Source organism: Myotis lucifugus, unplaced genomic scaffold (assembly GCF_000147115.1).
Source record: "Myotis lucifugus unplaced genomic scaffold, Myoluc2.0 scaffold_101, whole genome shotgun sequence".
Lineage (NCBI taxonomy): Eukaryota > Metazoa > Chordata > Mammalia > Chiroptera > Vespertilionidae > Myotis > Myotis lucifugus.
In genome coordinates, this window is record NW_005871149.1 from 3,437,516 (window position 1) to 3,457,298 (window position 19,783).

Below are 19,783 nucleotides of genomic sequence, written 5' to 3' on the forward strand. Positions count from 1 at the left end.
TTGCCCCTTCCTCCCAGGCCATGACTCCCAGCCCTTCCACCTGGGAGAGGGGCCCAGGAGACGTGGCTCCGAGGCCCTGGGAGCCGAAGGGGAGAGGCCCCCCGGGGCTGACGGACATCGGGGCTGCCAGCAGGGCCCCCCTGGGTCCCGGACGGAGGGAAGCAGACATGGTTGCCACGTGGAGATGGGGGCAGGGGGTGGGCGCCGTGCAGACGTAATGGAGCCCTAGACAAGAAAGCTGCGGGCATCTCTCTTTGCCACGGCTCCCTCGGCCTCGCCAGGGTCTCCACACTGACTCCTGAGTCCCAGGAGCCCCCCTCCTGACAGATGGAGCGATGGACCTGCCCAGCACTCGCTCGCCGATGCTGATGGGAGCAGCGGGCTGGGGGCACCGGTGTGGGAGGCAGGCCGGCCTCCGTCCCCTCCTCGCTCACATCGTTCTGCCTCTCGGAGGCTCTCATCCACCGCTCCCTTCCCGCCCCCGCCCTCACCTCAGGACCTGAGGGCTCTGCCACCCCCGGGGCCGAGGTCTGGGCCTCGAGCAAGGACATGGTCAAGTCACAAACATCCTCATTTCTGGGTGCAAGACGCCCAGCAGTGCCCAGCCCGAGGCCACAGGGCACTGTGGGCTTCACAGGCACCTGTCTCCCAGCCCGAGCTGCCCTCCCCAGCACCGAGCCCGGCCTTCCTTCAGACAGGCACGCCCGCCTGGGCCACGGGGCTTTCCGGGGACCCGCAAGCCCTCTCCCTGGCACGGCTGCCCACACCCAGGATGCAGAGTTGCCCATCGGCCTGGATGCCCAGGGACCCATTCCTGGGACGTGGGGACATGTCTCTGTGACACGGGAGGAGGGACATGGGGAACCCTCTCTGCCTGCGGAATGTGGGCACCCCTGTTGGCAGGAGGTCAGCCCCATCTCTAGGCTTCGGAGATGCCCACACCCCAGTACTGCCTTCGGGGTACCTGGGAGCCATCCCTGGCATGAGGTAGGGGGGGCTGGTCCCCGGGACACAGAGCCACCTCCCGTAGGAACCCTCGGCACCCAGCCCCAGGCCCCCGGCTGCCCCGTTCCTGGCCTAGTCGGCAACTCCTACCTTTGCCCAGCAGCTCCGGGTCCCATGTGATAGCTCCTCCCGGCTGCTGCTCCAAGGCTGCTGCCGCCGGAGCCACTGCAGTGAGCGTGAGAGGCAGCGGCAGCGAGGATGCTCCCAGAGCTTCTGGGTCCTAATGGCCTCCCACTTCGCACCCAGCCCCTCACAGCCACTCGGGCGCCAGTGCCCCCCGCAGGGCACCCAGGAGCCGGCCCTGCCCTGCCCACCTCTCTCGGGCTGCTGGGTGGCACCTCAAAAGCCCAGTGTGGCGCACGATGGGAGGCAGGGGAGACCGCCCCGTCAGCCAGACGAGGTGAAGAGAGGATTTGGCATCGGAAAAGCCGCGTGGAAGGCCTGGTGCCGGCACGGACCGGCGCTGTGACCTTGGGCATCGCCCACTCCGGGCCTGCGTCTCCTGCCTGGTCAAGGGGATGCAGGAGCGATGCTCCCCGAGGCTCCTGAAGCCCTGGGTTGGCGTGGTTCTGAGTAAGCAAGCCAGTCAATGCAGGCGCCAGCGCAGAGCCCGGCCCAGGGCTGGCGGGGCCCAGGCTCCAGGGCGGCCCAGGGCTGGCTCCTGCGGAAGCTGCAGAATAGGTGGAGAGGGCAGGGGTCAGCGGCGGGCAGCGTGGCGGGGGTGTCAAGGCCTCATCCTAGCTCTGAGCTTGCCCCTCACCAGCACGTTATCATGGCTTTCTCGGGATGTATGTTACTTGGTGCGGGGCTGCGAGAGCTGACGGATAGGGGAGCTGACATCCTGGGAGCCCCCTGTGGTGCTGGCCAGCCGCTCCCTGAAGGCAGAGCCGGCACACAGGCAGGAGGCTCCGATGGGTCTAGGTCTGTAGGACGGGAGGGCCCCAGGCCCAGTGAGGAGCCTCTGGAGGCGAGAGGAAGGGGTGTGGCTCCCCAGCTGTGAACAAAAGGGTCAGCGCCCCCAGTACAGGACTGACCCCCCGGGCATCCTCCGGCCAAGGCGGCCATGTCTCTGAGGCCGGAGAGGTGAAGAGATTGCCCGGAGCCACACAGGCAGAGCCATGAGCTGAGACAGGAATCGCCACGATGCCCACTCCGGAGCCCTCTGCCCTCGACATGCCCACCCAGAGCCTCCTCCCGTCTCTACCAGAAAAGGAGGGGAATCGGAATTACTTCCCAGACCAACCCACAGAGCCAGAGAACAACGAATCGCTAGGGAGCTCAGGGGGGCAAGGCAGCTGCCCAGGCGCCCGGCCAACAGCAAAGCGGCCGCTGTCAGCCCCGACCTGCACGGGGATCTCCTCGTGCCCAGCGTCCTTTCTGAGCCCTCCCGAGCGCCAGGCCCTGGCCATGCGGTTCATCCAGTGATCATGCCGGTTCCATGAGCGGCCATTCCTCGCCTTGTTTTCCAGAAGAGGAATCGGGTGCCTGAGGTACGAGACTTCCCCCCATCACACGGCGGTAGATGCCAGAGTCAGGATTTGAACCCAGGTCTGTTTGAAGCCAAAGCATTTGCTCCTTCCCCCGCGCCCCAGGCCTCTCGGGGGGCCTGGCATGAGGCTCGGCTGAAGCCCTGCGGTGCCGCTGCCGTCCAGGGCACAGCCTCCACCAGAACTGGAGACGCCTGAGCGCGGGGAAATCCAATCGAAATGTCCAGTTAAACCCTGCAGACAGCAGAGACTTTCATCGAACCCTGTGCTGTCTGCTGGCAGGATCATCTTGGTGTCAATCAAACCCTCTGGGGTCATGGAAAGCCTCTCACCGATCAGCACCATCTGCCCGGACTGGCAGGGCCCCTCCCAAGGGTCCAGCAGGACCAGAGTGGACAGAGTGGACTCAGGCTCATCGGAACAGGATTAGAGGAAGGGCACTGGGCCGGTCAGAACGCCTTGCTTCTGACCTGGCCAGTGTGGCTCAGTGGTTGAGTGTTGACCTATGAACCTAGAGGTCATGGTTTAATTCTGCACAGGGCACATGATCCCCAGTAGGCACTGATGTTTCCATCGTCTCTCCCTCTCCCTTCTTCTCTGAAATCAATAGAAATGTATTTTAAAAGCAAACCAACAAACAGAAACACCTTGGTTCTGATCTCGATCTCCTCTCTCGGTGGGTGGCCATCTGTGTCTTAGTTTTTCTATCTATAAAATGGGCAAAGGTCTTCGCTCTCCAGCTAATCTAATAGGGATAGGGACCCTGCAGTACAAAGGTGGCCTTGGGGAGCTGGGACAGGCACCCTGGCCAGACAAAGCCTCCAGGTCCTGAGGTCCCGCCCAGGGAGCCCTCGGGAAGGCAGGTGGCTCCAGGAGGCCGCCTAGAGCAGCGGTTCTCAACCTGTGGGTCGCGACCCCTTTGGGGGTCAAACGACCCTTTCACAGGGGTCACCTAAGACCATCGGAAAACACATATCTAATTACATATTGTTTTTGTGATTAATCACTATGCTTTAATTATGTTCAATTTGCAACAATGAAATTGGGGGTCACCACGACATGAGGAACTGTATTAAAGGGTCGCGGCATTAGGAAGGTTGAGAACCGCTGACCTAGAGGGTCCTCTCAGTGGCTCAAGGGTGGGGGTTGGCGGGAGGAAACACTGCCCATCCTGGCCTGGAGGCAGCTGGTGCCAGTGAGGATGAGGATGATCATGATGATGATGGTGACACGAGTCATTGGAGGCCCAATCTGGGGAGGCCCTCCGACTGTATCTCATTAAATTACCTCCATCTGGAGAGCTATTGAAATTACAACCCGCCGCCCCACCCCGCCTCGCCAGGGAGGAGGGGGAAAGACCAAGGCGGAGAACCACCCAGAGACCCATGGCCCGCACTGCACGCACGCCCGGAAGTGGGCGCCCGTCACAGGCCCGGGCGGTGGCAGCCCTCGGCTGAGGTCTGCTCTCTCCACCCCACTTCCTCCTGGCCAGCCCTGCCCGCCCCTGCCCACCAGCACCTCCTAACAGGGCTATGTCCACCCCCCCCACACACACCTCACCCTTTCCCGTCCCCTCAGATGAGACCCTGAAGTGGACCAAGTTCATCCTTCCGCGTCCATTTGTTCAGTAAATACCTATGGAACGCCCTTTGTGTGCCCACAGCCCCCCCTCCTGCCCTCGCTAGCTGGAGGCACCCACACCCCCCTCCGCTCTCTCGGCCTCGGCCAGAGCCTGCTCCCAGGAAGGAGGCTGACACATCCGTCCACACTGAGCAGCCTAAGGTGTCCTCTCTCCCAGGAATATTAACAATTTAATATCAAGCATTGATCAGGGGGCAGAAGGGCGGAGCGAATGCTGGGATCCCGGCCCCGACCAGGGTGTCCCTGAGACTCCACGGCCCAGACTGTCTGTTCAAACGCCTCCTCCCCAGCCTGGCCTCCCCCCAGGATGCCAACGTCGGCTCCTCCCTGCACCCACTCCATCTCCACGGACACCCAGCCCTCCCGGCCAAGAGCAGGCTCCCAGCTGGGACCACCCCCTGCAGCTCAGCCCCCAGCTGCCCAGGCCCCACCCCGCCGCCCGCCACCTGGGGGCCGGGCTGAGGATGAGGGGAGATGAGGAAAGCAGAGGTGAGAGCCGTTTCTTCCCCTTTATTCCCCCACAGTCTGGCCGACACCCCCTGCCAGGAGCCAAGATCCAACGGTATATTCAGCCTGCAGCTGCCACTGGTCATGTGAGCCCATTGCTAGGTTACAGGGACCCAAAAATAAACCTTCCCAACCAGATTAGAAACTGGGGGCCTCAGATGAACCGGGCTCAGAAGAGTGGCAGGAACACCCACCCTGCATGTGCAGGCCAGGCCGCTGTGAGACCAGGGAGCCTTCCCCAGCCCGCCCGCCCCCATCCACCAGCGGGGGCTCAAGGCTGGACCCCAAAGAAAAACTCCCAGAGAGCTCCTGGGTCCTTGAGAGCTACAGAGTGGAGAGGCCTGCAGCGGAGCCGCCCTTCCTCCCTGGCGGCAGGGGCTGCTGGGACAATGCCCTCTGCCCATCCTCCCATCCAACCTCCCTCCCATCGGCCTGCGCTTCTGAATGCCCACCCCACCTCCAGGCACCATGAGCCACGTGTCCTGTGACCTGCCAGGCGGTCTGTCCCAACCGTCTTCCTCCCCACTCACAGGGAGACCTCGCCGTAGGCACAGGACTGGGCACTTTCACATGAGTAGTTTTATAAGGGTCTTCTGAGTCCGTTTCAGTAACTCCATTTACAGCTGAGGCTCAGAGAGGTTAAGTGACTTTCTCAGAGACACACAGCCGATCGGCGGGGATCAAATCCCAGGTCTATGTTTACTGAGTCTGGGAATGGGACAAGGAAGAGGGCAAGAAATGGCAAAGGAAAGGGGGCCTCCGAAACCCTTCCCTGGAGCCTGAGAACTGGGCGCTTTACTTGCTCTGCATTGGAAGTGCTGTCTCCCCCTGCCAGCCCCCTCCTCATCCTCTGAGCCCAGCCACAGCTGACTCAGCCACGTGTCCCATCATGGCCTTGAACTCTGTCACCTCCAGGACCTAGGTGGGATCATTCCGGGTGCTCAGGCCTGGGGCGGGAGGTGAAATCCCCAGGGAGCTTTACCCCTCTACTTCTGAACCCCAAAATGGAGTCAGGAGAGCAGAGCGGAAAGGGTCATAGAAGGTCAGATACTTATATTACAAATGAATAGGCCCAGAGAGGGGGAGTAAGGCTACACAGCTAGAGGGTGAAGCGGATGTGACCAGAATCCAAGCCTCCGGATCCCTACCCATTTTTTGCCTGTCACTAAGGATGCAGGCTGTTGGGGTTCATCATACTTGACACTGAAGCCCACCTGTAGCCCCCCAACACCTGGTGCCCTTCTTTTTTTTAATATATATTTTTTATTGCCTTTCAGAGAGGAAGGGAGAGGGAAAGAGAGAGATAGAAACATCAATGATGAGAGAGGACCATTGATTGGCTGCCTCCTGCACGCCCCCTCCTGGGGATCGAGCTGGCAACCTGGGCATGTGCCCTTGACTGGAATCGAAACCAGGACCCTTCAGTCCGCAGGCTGACGCTCTATCCACTGAGCCACACCGGCCAGGGCTGGTGCCCTTCTTCAACCCCCACATCTCCAAGGCCCTCCCGGCTGCCTCTTCTCTTCAGCAAAGTGCTCCTCCTCCTGCCAAGGCTCCGAGGAGACCCAGACGCCCTGCTCACCTCCCGGAACATGACTGGCCTCCCCTTTCTGAGCACACTCCTCGGGGCACCTCCTTCCCACCTTCTTCAGCTTCCAGCAGCCCAGATGCCACCCATGCAGACCCCATGCCACCCCATTCCAGATATGTTTATTGAGCACCTACTATATGCAAAGCTCTGTACAGGGGGTAAGAGGGAGGGATACGTAGATGAAACAAATGCAAACCTTGCCCTTTTGGTGCTTATAATCTAGAAGAGAGACGACGTGGGTTATAATCTTCAAAGGAGAGTCACCGTGCTGTGGAGATTCAAAGGAAAAAGTGAGCCCACCCCCTCAGGAAATCTGGGCAGGCTTCATGAAGGAGGCGTCCTAGGTCTTAAAGGAAGGGTAGGGTTGTAAGTGAGACTTTGAAGGAGAGTGGCCCAGGTGGAAGGAGCAGGCCTAGCAAACACATGGAGACAGACAGGCAAGTTCACGGAATACCAGGGCACCATGAGCTGTCCCATTTGACTGAGAAATTATCTGTGTGTAGGGCAGACACGAGGACAGAGAGGTAGACTGGCTGGACTGCAGAAGGCCTGGTAAGCCAGCCTGATAGGTCAGCACAGTACCGTGTTTTGAGCAGGGAAATGTAGGGCCACAGATGTGCTCACCTCCCGTCTTTCAATAAATATTTACTGAACCCACAAGCTCCAGAGTGAGGGGGTGAACGCGAGGCTGGGAGTGTTCCTTGTCCCTCAGGCCCAGAGCGAGGGGAGCAAACATATGGGCCACCTCGGAGATGGTGCCTCTGAACACGCGTCGGTCAGAGGGACTCAGAGGCAAGGGGAGGCCAGGATGACGGACACAGAGATCGAAGGAGGCTCACGCCCCCGGGGGGGGGGCTCAGAGGGGTGGGGCTCCCGGAGCACCAGCTCAGGTCCCCAAGAGTGACCTGCACGTCCATCCTGTGGGGAGGAGGCCAAGGGCGGAGTGGTCATTTGAGCGTCTGGGAATTCTCCCCTCTAGATTCATGGTGTCACGAGAAGTTGCCCAGCCTGATCCGCAGGCACATGGCACCCCGGACCACCCAGGACTCATTCCAGCACCGGCCACCAGCTCCCGCAGGTCCCCGCTCCAGCCTGGGAGCCAAGCTGGGCTGGCTTTCCCTACACGGGCGCTCCCCGCACGCCTGGTCTCCGACTCTAGGGGAAACCCCTGCTCTGCATCTCTGGGACGGTCCCCTCAAAATGACCCGTCCTCAGCCCGGCCAGCCCTCTGCACCCTTGGGCAGCCTGACTCTCCTTCCTTCCGTATCCTGGACACAGGGATCTGGGCCTGTGGCCTCTCTCCCAGACAGTCCTGTCCTCACAGCCCCCTCCCTGAATTCCTGACCCACCTAAAAACGGGACACTCCCCCCCCCTTCAACTCTCATGCTCCTATGTCTCAGGAAGGGTCAGACTCCCAGACCCAGCGCTCCTTAGGGATGGAGAGATGGCTCCTGAGTGGCCCTGCAGAGCGGGGCGATGGCCAGCCCTCGCCCGTGTACCTGAGGACGTACTGGAGAACGGTGAATGGAGGCTCGGTCTCTGGGACGGCCTGGCCTGGAAGGGTAGCCCCGGAGGGTCTACATCAGCCCTGGGCAGCGGCGGGTCCCTGGATGGTGAGGACCTGGGTGAGAAAGCGGAGCCAACTGCTCCATTTCAGGGCCCCTGGGCGGCCCTGACAACCAGCAGCCACAAGAGGGCAGTGTTGGCCAATGAGCTACAAAGAGTCACCTGCGGGAGGGGGCGGGGAGGGGGATGCTTCTCCTTCCAAATCCCCGGGGTTTGTCCCTCCTGGGGGACTTGCTGTCCTGTGGGCCCCAACATTTCACCTTCTGACCCCCCACCATCCCTGCTGGGAGGGCCGGGCAACAGGGCCAAGGCTCCCAAGAGAAGATCCCTCCTACTCCTAGGAGGTGGTTGGGAAGAGAGGGGCAGGCAGGCGTCCCGGAATGAGCACTGAGCTTGGAGTCCAGAGGCTGCGTCCGCCTATGTGAGCAGAGCACCTGGAGCCCAGCTCCAAGGAGGGTTGGACTGGACGAGGCCCGAGGACGCTCGCTCAGGTCCTCCGCGGCTCTGGCTTTGGAGTCTGAGTCAGCCACACCTTGAGTGGCTTCTCTCTCCAGGGTGCTGACAGCTTGACAGTTTCAGGCCCGGGGGGCAGGGCATGGGGGCAGGAAACAGCAGTGGGCACCTCTGCTCGCCGCAAACCAGGCCTTTCCTCTGGGAACCACAACCAGGAAGAAATCCAGTCTTAGGACCGGGAAGGATGACCAGGGTCGGATGGGCCCCGGAAAGACCCCTTCAAGGGGCTCCATCTGCTTGGCTTGTGTGAGGCCGTGTGCCAGGTAACAGGACGAAGAATGTCCCCTTCAGGCCCAGGGCCAGGCTGGGCTGCCCGAGGTTGGAGGCTGCAGAAAGCCTAGACCCCTCTCACCGGCCTTTCCCTCCAGCGCCCTCAGCAGTCACCTCTTCTCCCCGCATCGCCCTGGCTCCTGCTTCCAGCTCCCAGCCGGCACCCTCTCCTCGGAAAGCAGATCCCAGAGGCTTGATCCCAGGGAGGGTCCCTGCCGGGCCTCCCCATCTCTAGACTCCACACACACACCCCTCGTCCCTCCACACAGCTCCGGTCCCTGTGCCTGTGACGCAGCGTCCTGCCCGGACTCCTGTCATCTCACCCAGGCCTCTGGACTCTGCCCAGCACCTCAGCTTCCCCACTGGGGCATCTGATCGGGCACCTGGGGCCTGACCCCACCCAGCACCGGGCATGTCCTGCTCCTTGCGTCCCAGCTCCTCTTTCTTCCCTGGTGGCCCCATTTCTCGCTTTTCCTGTCTCTTAGTTGGCATCACTCCTTTGATCTCTCATCTGCTCTCCTGTCCTGGTCTCAGAACTCGCCGAGTCTCAGCCTCCTTGCCTGGGCCTCTGCTCCCTGGCCCCTCTGTCTCTCTGCTCAGTGCACACCTTCCCCTCTCCATCTCTCTCCACCCTCACTTCCTCCTCTGCAGTGAGCACATTGAGAATCCGATCCATCCCTCCCTGGACTGAGGGTAAAAATAGCAGAGGGAGGCCGGGCTGGGAGCCAAACGCGCTCGCTACCAGCCCCTTCCCTGCAGCCTGGGACTGGGGCCTCCGGGACCAGTGGTGGGAGGGTCTCAGGGGCCGGGATTTGAGGCTTGGGACTGAAGGCCACTGTGCAGAGTGACAGACCCAGGCAGAGAGAGGAGGTGGCCGCAAGCTGGGGGTACAGAGCTCCGCATGCAGGCCCGGCGCTCCCCACCAGCCTGTCTGCCCCCACGTGACATGATTACGGAGTCCCTACTTCTGCTGCCTAGACGGGCCCTGCGTCAGAAGACTCCCCAGGGCCGCTCTCCGGGCCTGTCCCCTCCTCCAGGGCGCAGATGCAGGGGCCCAGGTGGCTGCCAGCAGACAGCAGCTGGGGACCGAGTGGAAGCGGCGCCCTCAGGGAACAGGCCACACTCGCCCCAGCCAGCTCCCAGGCCTAATTAGAGACCGGAAGGGGCATTGATCGTCCTGAGCTCGTTATGTCACAGCTGAGGAACAGCTGGCCAGTTTTTTCCAGGCCATTAGCTGCGCCATGAAGTGGAGAGAGGGAGGGGCGTGGGGGATCAATACCCGCCTGTCTGTGGGGCAGGCCTGGCGGCTGCCGCCTTTGGCTGTGGGCTGTGCTCCCCTCCTCTCTGGGGATGCCCTGTGCTCAGCCGCCTGGAGTTCACACAGGAGAGCTCAGCTCCTTCAGCCCTGCAGCCTGGGCAGCCCGGCTCCCGAGCTGACCCTGACCTGGCCCACTCAGACCCTCAGGATCCTCTCCCTCCGGGAATTAGGACAGCAGAGAGGTTCAGGTTACCCCCCTGGTCTCAGCTGAGACCTTGCAAGGCCGGCTCCTCCCCACCCCCACGGCAAGATGACACCGAAGGCAGCTGCTCTGCTGGCCCCCAGCCCACGCTCTGCCCCCTGGCTCTGCCCCCTGCGGTGGGCGGTTTGGTTTCCTGAGGGTGGGGAGATGGTAGGGGATGCTCCAACCCTTGGGGGCATGGCCAATGGTGGAAGGAGGGAGGAAAGAGACGACAGTTCTCACTCTCTTTCTCCCTTTCCCTGGCCCAGGAAGCAGATCAGCTGGGCAGCACCTGAGGCAGGGAAAGCGGTCCCTGCGGCCGACCCCAGGAGGCCCCCTGGCAGAGTTAACGGATGAATGGGCTCGTGGCTCAGGGGTTGAGCATCGACCTATGAACCAGGAGGTCACGGTTCCATTCCGGGTCGGGGCACATGCCCGGGTTGTAAGCTCAATCCCCAGGGTGGGGCGAGCAGGAGGCAGCCCATCCATGATTCTCTCTCATCATTGATGTTTCTCTCTCTCTCTCCCTCTCTGAAATCAACCAAAACATATTAAAAAAGACAAAAACAAAAAAAGAAATGTGCACACGGACTAGGTGACAGGGCAGCGGGCCTGGGAATCAGAGAAGCCGTGCATGATTCCTGGGCCAGCTCCTCCAGGCCGTGGGCGGGAGGCCTCACCCTCACGGTCCCCTCTCTTGGCTCCAGAGCAGCCTGGAGCAGCAGGGGCTCAGGGGCTGACCCCCGGGGGGTGTGGGCAGAGTGTGGGGGGAGCGTGGTAGCCAGGCCACCGGGAGAGGGAGCCCAGCAGAGGGGGCTTCAGTAGGGATGCCCTTGAGAAGCCAGGGCACCGGGAGCAGCGACCCCTGGAGGCAGGAAAGGGAAGTGCAAGGTGCCGATGACAGACCATCTCCTGTGGGAGTGCTGTTAGCCTCGGGCTGGGGGTCCCACGGGGACCTCACAGCCCTGTGCACGGGGCCAGGCCTGTCTCCCTGGCCGCTAGGCTGCTCTGAGCTGTGAGAGGTGCCGGGAGCGGGGGTTGCTGTGGTGTTAAGGCTCCCGGGAGGGCATGTCGGCGAGAGGCTTCGGAAAGGGTGTAAGCAGCAGCGAAGGCTTTGATGACCTCGCCCTGCCGTCTGGCTATCAGCTCGGCTGCGCTCTGTGGCGCGAGGACCCCACGGTTTGTGCTGCCGCGCACACAGCATTGCTCCAGGAGGGACGGACGAAGGGCCTTCCTCCCCGAAGAGACCACCCAGACCCCCCAGCAGGTGGTCATGGATTTGCAGCCGCACCCATCCGTCCCCAGGGGTCTCTCTGCTCACAGAGAAGCGCCTGAAATCGAGGCTTCCAGGACACACATGCACGCACACACACGAGCACACACATGCACACTCGGGCACACGCGCGCACACACACATGCACACAGGGACGCAGACACGCACCACGGCAGTCCTGGCGGCTTTGCCATCAACTCTCCGGTCCTGGGCGTGGGGCCTCGGGGTTCCCAGTCCTTAAAGGGAACAACCTCTGAGAATAACCACGTCCGGATGGAACTAGAGAACGGAGAGGAATGGAGGACGGGAGAGACGTCTCACGATCATTCGTTGTAGTTCCCGGGAGGAAGGAGAGACGACGAGTGATCATATTCAGCTTCTGTTTTATGACTTACAAGGAGCTGTCACCTGCGTTGATTTGAGCCACGTGACTCTCTGGTGAGGCGCACACTATCATCAGAGGCTCGAGACGGAGTGCCTTTTCCCGGAGCCCCAACCCCTGAGCTCCCCATGACACTTCCGGGCCTCTCGCCTCTCCTTACCTCCCAGCTCTCACCACGGGTCTCTCCTGCCCTGTCCGAAGGCACAGCTGTTCTGTACGCTAAACAATCTATGACCTTTTTAAACTTTTCCCCTTGCAATAATTTCAAATTTAGAGAAAAACTGCAAGAAGGGTCCAACGAGCTCCAGAACACCTTTCACCGAGTTCCTCAATGTCTTACGTTTCAGATTGGAACACTCTTGCCTCCTGGTACGGTCCCCTCGCTCCCTCTGCCCCCCACCATGTACACTGTGTGTCATTTCTGATCCATTTAGGAGGGTTGCCCCATTAGCTCTTAACACCTCAGTGTGTGTTTCCTAAAAGCATGGCATTCTCCCACTTAACCACAGAACAACACGACAATCAGGAAGCGGACACTGATACAAAACCACCGTCTAGTCCAAAGACCCCATTCACATGTCACCGATGATTCTAATAACACTGCTGATGAGCCAGGAGCCAACCCTGGACCATGGGTCGAGTGTACTTGCCTTGTCCTTTCAGTCTCTGAAGCTGGAGCAGTCTCGGCCTTCCTGGCTTCTGTGGTCTTGGGATTTGGAAGAGGAGGCCCAGTTACGTTGCAGAATATTCCTCAACTTGGGCTTGGCTGCTGTTTCGTTACAAGAGGATCCGGGTCCTGGGGGGGGCGGGGTGGTAAATATATTTTTATTGATTTCAGAGAGGAAAGGAGAAGGAGCGAGAGAGAGAGAAAGAGAAACATCAATGAAGAGAGAGACTCATGGATCGGCTGCCTCCTGCACACCCCACACTGGGGATGGAGCCCACACCCCAGGCATGTGCCCTGACCGGGAATAGAACTATGACCTCCTGGTTCGTAGGTCGATGCTGAACCACTGAGCCACGCCCACCGAGCCAGGTTCTGTGTTTGTCGTGAGTTCTATGACAGTGAAGCCCAAGGTTTGCTTAACCTTCATTTCGTAGAGAGGCAATCGAGGACCAGAGTGATTAAAGGGCGTGGTCAAGGTCACGGAGGTAGCGGGGTAAGACTAGAAGCCAGACCCGCCGAGTCCAAAGCCAGTGCCCTCACTTCTCCCCTCTGCTTGCAAGTGTGATGGGAACCGCTCAGCTCCGGCAGCTGGAGCAGCAGATGCAATTAGGATACTAAGTGCTCGAGAGTGCGGTCCCTGAGGACCCATCTCCCCATGACCTTGGCCTACCCCCGAGCCTCCAGGAAAGCCTCTCCCTGCTTCTGCGAGAAGCCCGCTCCATCGCCCACGAAGGTCTGGTACCAACAGTGTCTGGGGCGAGTCTCTGAATCCCAAGTGAAGCAGGCGTGGGAACGCCTCCACGCGGACCTCCGGCGGCGGGAAGGGAAGGGAAGGTGTCTCCGGGCGGGAAGGCATGGAAATTTCCCTGAACCCTGACGCATGCTTGGAGTAGGACCAGCTGCAGCATCTCCACTCCAGCCCGGCCTCGTTAGTGAGGCGAGCGGCAATCAGGAGGTAATTAGCTTGCTGTTATTTATTCCCTGCACTAATCAGCAGCCCACGGTGAGAGGGCTCCCACCCCCAGAGCTGTGGGGGTTCTCGGGGACCTTGAGTTACCAGCCAGGAAACAAGTAGCAGAAGACAAGGGCAGGGAGAGGAAAAGAGGGAGGAGGAGACCCACCCCAGGGCCCAGGCCTGCACACAGGTCCCAGGGGGAGGTGGCCGTTCACCAGGAGCCCAGGCAGCTCCCTACTCCTCTTGGCTTTGTTCTCGGGATTGGGCTCTGGTCGATAAAGGGCTGCCCTGCGGCTCCCTGTTCTGCCTCACTGCAGTCAAATTGCCTTTTTCCAAGGCGACTTTCGAAAAAAGATGACATTTATCACAGCCTGCTGAGGGTGACCTTGGTGGGAGGGAGCGAGGGCAGGTGCCCTGGCTGTGGACGCCGGAAAGAAAACAAGGAAAACCTGCAATGCTTTCCAACGTCAGGGTTGTCGGGAGAGCCACGGGGAGACAGCCCTGGGTGTGAGGACGGCTCCACGCGCTCCCCCTGCCCCCTTCCTCCTCCTCGCCAGCCCTCCCCACTGGCAGACCCCGCCTCTCCTGCCCAAATCGTAGACTGAAGGCGGTCCATTCAGGGGACACGCTCTGGGAAGGGCTCAGACCTGTGACTTGATAGCTTTGCAAAATAGAGACCCTCAGCATGAGCAGCAGCCCCAGAGTTTCTAAGTAGAACAAACTAAGAGACTGCCATGCGGTTGGAAGTATAGCAAGTCCATTGTTTTTTTGTTTTGTTTTGTTTTTTTGTTTTTAGTGACAGGAAGGGAGAGGGATAGAGAGATTGAAACATCGATGGGAGAGGAACATCATCGATTGCCTGCCTCCTGCACACCCGCTACTAAGGATCGAGCCCCCAACTGGGGCAGGTGCCCTGACTGGGAATGGAACCGTGACCTCTTGGTTCCTGGATCGACGCTCAACCACTGGGCCACACCAGCCAGGCCATTGGGGTTCTTATATATATGGCACAGCTGTTTGGAGTGGCTTGGATAAAGGCCTCCCAAGCCACTCCTTGGCCCCAACACTGCCCAGGACACCAAAGTCGGAAGAGGACTTGGGGGCCATCTTGTCCACCTCTAGCCCTACACAGGCTCCTCCACAAGTGTGCTCCCTTCTCTCCCCAGCCTCCAAAGCCCTTTACACAGGCTCTCTGTCACCTGTCACATGCGCTGCCATGATCTGTGTCTCGGTTTCCGTCACCAAATCATGGCACCTGAGAACAGAGACAGTTTCCTGTGTCTGTGTTTGCATTTCACTCCTAAACACTCAGAAAAGTTCTTGTTCTATGTGAATGGTGTGTGTGTGTGTGTGTGTGTGTGTGTGTGTGATAGAATGAATGAACACACAAATGGAGGGGCATCTGTACAAAGTGGCCACCCAGCCTCAGCTTGAATGCTCCCGGTGATAGTGAATTCATGACGTCAAGATGAGAGAGGTCCATGATTGGAAGGACAGTTGAAACGCCCATTTTACAGGTTAAGTAACTGACTCGAGTCACCTTTGGTGAAAGGAGCCGCACAACCAGGATTCGATCCCAACTAGCCTGGTCGCCCACACCACACTGCGGGCGCAGCAGGGGAGTCTTGTTGGTTGCGGGGCCTCGGAACCAGCCTTCATCCCGGGATGTCTGGTCAGCTGCAGGCTGACTGTGGCGTTGGAGCCGCCCCCGAAGGCTGGAAGAACATTGTGAACCAGGCATTTGTCAGCAGTATTTTGAGGGCGCGTCACCCTGATGACTCAGCGCGGGAGTGCTTTGAGATGACCATACGTGGGCGTCAGAAGTCAAGAAAGCGCTCACGATTCAGTCATCAGGAATGATCACCTCTGTGGAAGCAGAATAGCCCGACCGTGAACGTGAGCTGCAGATTCAACAAGGTGCCTTGCGGTTTGACAAACCTGAAGAGCCCAGGACACGGAGAGGTGTCCATGGCACCCCTCCCCCTGCGGTGACTCCTCCTCTGCCCCAGCTCACACCCACACCAGGCGCTTTCTGCAGGTCCAGTGAGCAGGGCTGAGGTGGGCAGGGGTCAGAAGTAGCCCACAGGGTGCCAGAGGTCAGTTGTCCCCAAAGATGAAACATGTGCCTCCTGGGGAGTAAATAATGGGTGAGCGTGCTGAAGGGCACGTTCAATGTTAAAGGGTCAGGGAAGGGAGTGACGGTTTATGGAGGTGGGGGTGGGGGAATGGCAACAGGAATCTTCCAGACTGAGCACCTGCAGGGACAAACCAAAAATGGAAACACGGGTGAACTCTGTAGAAAGGGCTCCATCCAATGGTAAGGGTTTACCTTCCAGCGATTTAAGCAAATCTTCGCAAAGGGCTCATCTTTACTGCGGCCCCTCCCAGACCAGCTTCCTGCTAGAGCCCCCTCTCTGTGGAGATACTCCAGGGACTACAGATCTGTCCTGATGTTAGTAACATCACCGGAGTCTCCACAAAATGCAAGAATGTTTTAAGTTTTTAAATATTTTTTTTACTTATTGATTTTTAGAGAGAGAGTAAGGAAGAGAGAGAGAGAGAAACACTGACTTGTTGTTCCACTTATCTATGCATTCATTGGTTGACTCTTGTACATGCCCTGACCGGGGATAGAACCTGCAACCTTGGCATATTGGGACGATGCTCCAACCAGCTGAGCTACCCAGCCAGGGTCTTAAAATGTTTTTAATTTATTTTTTAAATGTTTTTAATTTAAATTGCATTTAAAAATTGTAACTATTTTTAAATTGTAAAAGATAGTGAACCCAGAGAGGGAGGACTTAAACGAAATATGAATGAATCTTCCAGATGGGCGGCACTCTAGAACGTGGGAACAAGACATAAAGTCGTGCAAGGTGATCTGTACACATGCTGATACCAAGACCGGGCTCTCCTAACTCTGATGGAGAAAACGAAACTTTTTTAAAGCTAATACTTGTAGGTGATGAGGCACCTTCACAACTGTTAGCTCATTTGATCCCCCAAATGATACCAGGAAGCTCAGCTGCTGGCAGATCGTGAAATGAGATTGGGTAGAACCACGTGCAATTCCCAAAGTCACGTAACCCGCATACAGCTGCGGCTTGTCCAAGCCCAGACCCCTATGCCAGTGATGGCAAACCTTTTGAGCTCGGCGTGTCAGCATTTTGAAAAACCCTAACTTAACTCTGGTGCCGTGTCACATATAGAAATGTTTTGATATTTGCAACTATAGTAAAACAAAGACTTATATTTTTGATATTTATTTTATATATTTAAATGCCATTTAACAAAGAAAAATCAACCAAAAAAATGAGTTTGCGTGTCACCTCTGACACGTGTGTCATAGGTTCGCCATCACTGCCCTATGCTCTGCCCTTATTCCTACACCAGACACCGAGACTAACATATAATAAATATGCCGATTTAATGCCATTAATTAATGAATTAATTCAATAAACATTTTGCTGTTAATCCTCACCCGAGAGATATTTTTCCACTGCTTTATAGAGAGAGTGGAATCGGTTGGGGTGGGGGAGATATCCATTGGTTGCCCCTGACTGGGGCCTGACTAGGGCTGACCCTGCAACCCCTGGGCTGAAGCTACAAGCCCTGGACCGGGAATTGAACCCATGACCCTTCAGTGCTCGGCCAACACTCTAACCATCAAGCAACACTGGCTAGGGCAAACAACACATATTTTGAATGCCGATTAAGAGCCAGACCTAGGGCCAATCACTGCTTTTGAGGAGCGTGCAGTCTAATGGGGAAGCGGACATGTAAGCAGACAGAATAGCATATAAAAGTTCTGTCGGGACATGTACAGTGTGAAGTGGAGCCCTCGGTGTCCTACACTTTAGGACTACCTTGCCCTAAAGAAGGGCGGCCAGCCACATGGAGTCTTTGACAAGGAGTCGAAAGGGAGCTTTTAAATGGGGTGCCTCCCTGCAGTCTCCAACTCCGATGGTGATGCCCAGTACGCGTTACTGAGAAAAAAATACTCCAAGTAGAGAGAGAAGCAACTCATCCAGCCTCATACCCTGGCAAACACAGCCAGCCTCCTTTGCCGAGGTAACCAAACCACCTTCCAAATTGCATGTAGGATCCCTGGGCTGATCCATCCCAGCAAGAGGAAACGAATGCCCACGGTAAACAACCTGTTGCTGTTCATCCTGCCGAGGTTCTCTTTTTGTTGTGAATTAATAGATGGTTGTTCTGGGCCAGGAGGCAGCTGTGGGAAAGTCATTAGGAGTCAATGTTCTGCACTCTGCCACCCAATGGAACTTTCCGTGATTATGTTCAATAGCGCAGCTAGTCACATGTGGCTATTGAACATTTGAAAGGAGGCTAGGGCAACCGAAGAAGTGATTGATAATGCTATTTAATTGTAATCAATTTAAATAGCCACAGGGAGCTAGTGGCTACGGCTTCTGTGGCCCTGCAGTGTCTGCATCACCGAGCTTATTAGAAATGCAGAACCTCAGGCCCCGCCCTACACCGACTGCTTCAGGATCCTCGGGTTAACAAGATCCCCAGGTGATCTGAAATTTGAAAATGGCATGGTTACTTCCTCTTTTTTTTTTTTTTAGGGGGTGGGAGACCAGGAACAGGAGGGAGTGGGGCAGAGGGAGTAAAGGGTTCCTGGCATGGTTACTTCTGAATGAGCTGGTGGAGGGTGGTGGGGAGGACCGACTAAGGACCATACCTGTGGCGGCCTCTCCAAGCTGCAGACACTTGGGGCTGGTGTCCAGCATCAGGGTCCTTCTTTCCTTGTATCTGTCTCTCCTCCATCCCTTAAACACAGCAGAGAGGGTGAGCAAGAGAGAGCCTGGAACACTGCATCTCAGGAAAGTTATGGGGGTGAGGGTTTGGTGGAAAAGGCATGTTTCTCTCAGGGACACAGTACAAAATAAAATGATGGAATTTCCTTAACAATAATTGAATGGGAACGATCGCTGCATGGGAGTTCGTTGCATTTTCTCTCCTTTTGTGTAGGTTTGAACTTTTTCAAAATTAGGAAAACAGATGTGACTTCCGAGATGATGTGTGTGAGAGCCAGCCCCCGTGCCCCCACCTCCTCACCCCTCGTGAACTCCCCTTCCTTCCACGCCGAATCAGGGCTGGCCCATGCGGCCGAAGTGGAGGTGACAGGTGTGACCTCGGAGAGCCGGGTCAGTGTGGCTTCTGCCTGGCTCTCTCTCGGCTACCTTGCTCTGGAGGAAGTTGGCCACCAGGCGGTGAGGACACTCAGGCAGTCCTGTGGAGAGACCTTCAGGGAGAGGAGCCACGGCCTCCTGCCAACAGCCAGCCGCACGGGTGAGTCATGGAAGGGAGCCACGGAGGGAGTCCATTCTCCAGCTCAGCCCAGCCTTCCAATGACTGTAGCTCCATCTGACACATGATTGCAGATGCCCAAGAGACCCCCGCCCCCAAGCCAGCAGCCCGCCAAAGCACCCCTGAACCTCTAACCAACAGAAACTGTCTGAAAGGCATTAAGTGTATATATCATTGTATTAAACCATCGTATTAAAGTTTGGGGGTTGTTATTCGGCAATAAAGGAAGGATACAAGATCATTTCAGGGTTTCCCACTCCCTGATGCCCGCCCTACATATCACAGATGCCTGGGATGAGCAGGAAGAAGACCTTCTCACACTAGGCATGAGGTTGCCATGCTGATATCCCTCGAAGAGATACTGCATTCACGTAAAGTCACGGTCAAACATCTGTGACAGATAGAAATTCTTCTAACCCTTAAATTCTTAAAACCCTTAGCAGGCTAATGTACTGCGACATTCATTTCAGTCTTGCTCTTGCTGCTGTAAGAAATGAGAGAGAATAAAAAGGGAATTTCTTCCTCAGGATCTACCACCCAGTAGCTAAAGTCTTGAATCATAAGGTCTCGGCTCTCCCTACACGCCCCTCGCCCAGTGCCTAACCCCCAAGAACACATACTGCGAACAGCTTCCCGGTGTTTCAAGTGCCCCCCCCCCCAAGACCCCCGGCCCTTCATCTTTAAGATTTGGTGATAGAAACTACACTGGAGCAGCGCTCGGAATGAGGGGTGTGTGTGTGTGGGGGGGGGGGTGTAAAGGGCTGGCATTGGGTCAGAAAGGGCGCTAGTGGCCAGGCCCAAGGGAAGCATGACTCCCCAGGGTGGGGAGGGGTTTGAAGTTTCCAGAAATAGAAACCTGTCGCTGGTTTGTCTGCAGCCCCTGTGTGTGTGTGTGTGTGTGTGTGTGTGTGTGTGTGAGGTGGGAGTGGGAATTGCTGAATGGGGTGTCTGAGGAGTGGGATTCTGGGGTCTGCACATGCGCCAATGACCTCCCCTTACCCCTCCCTCTCCTGCCCCACCTGTTGCAGGCTGGGCGCTGCACCCTCCCCCTGGTCCCAAGGGTGGAGGAGTGGTGGCTTCAAGAGAGAGGAG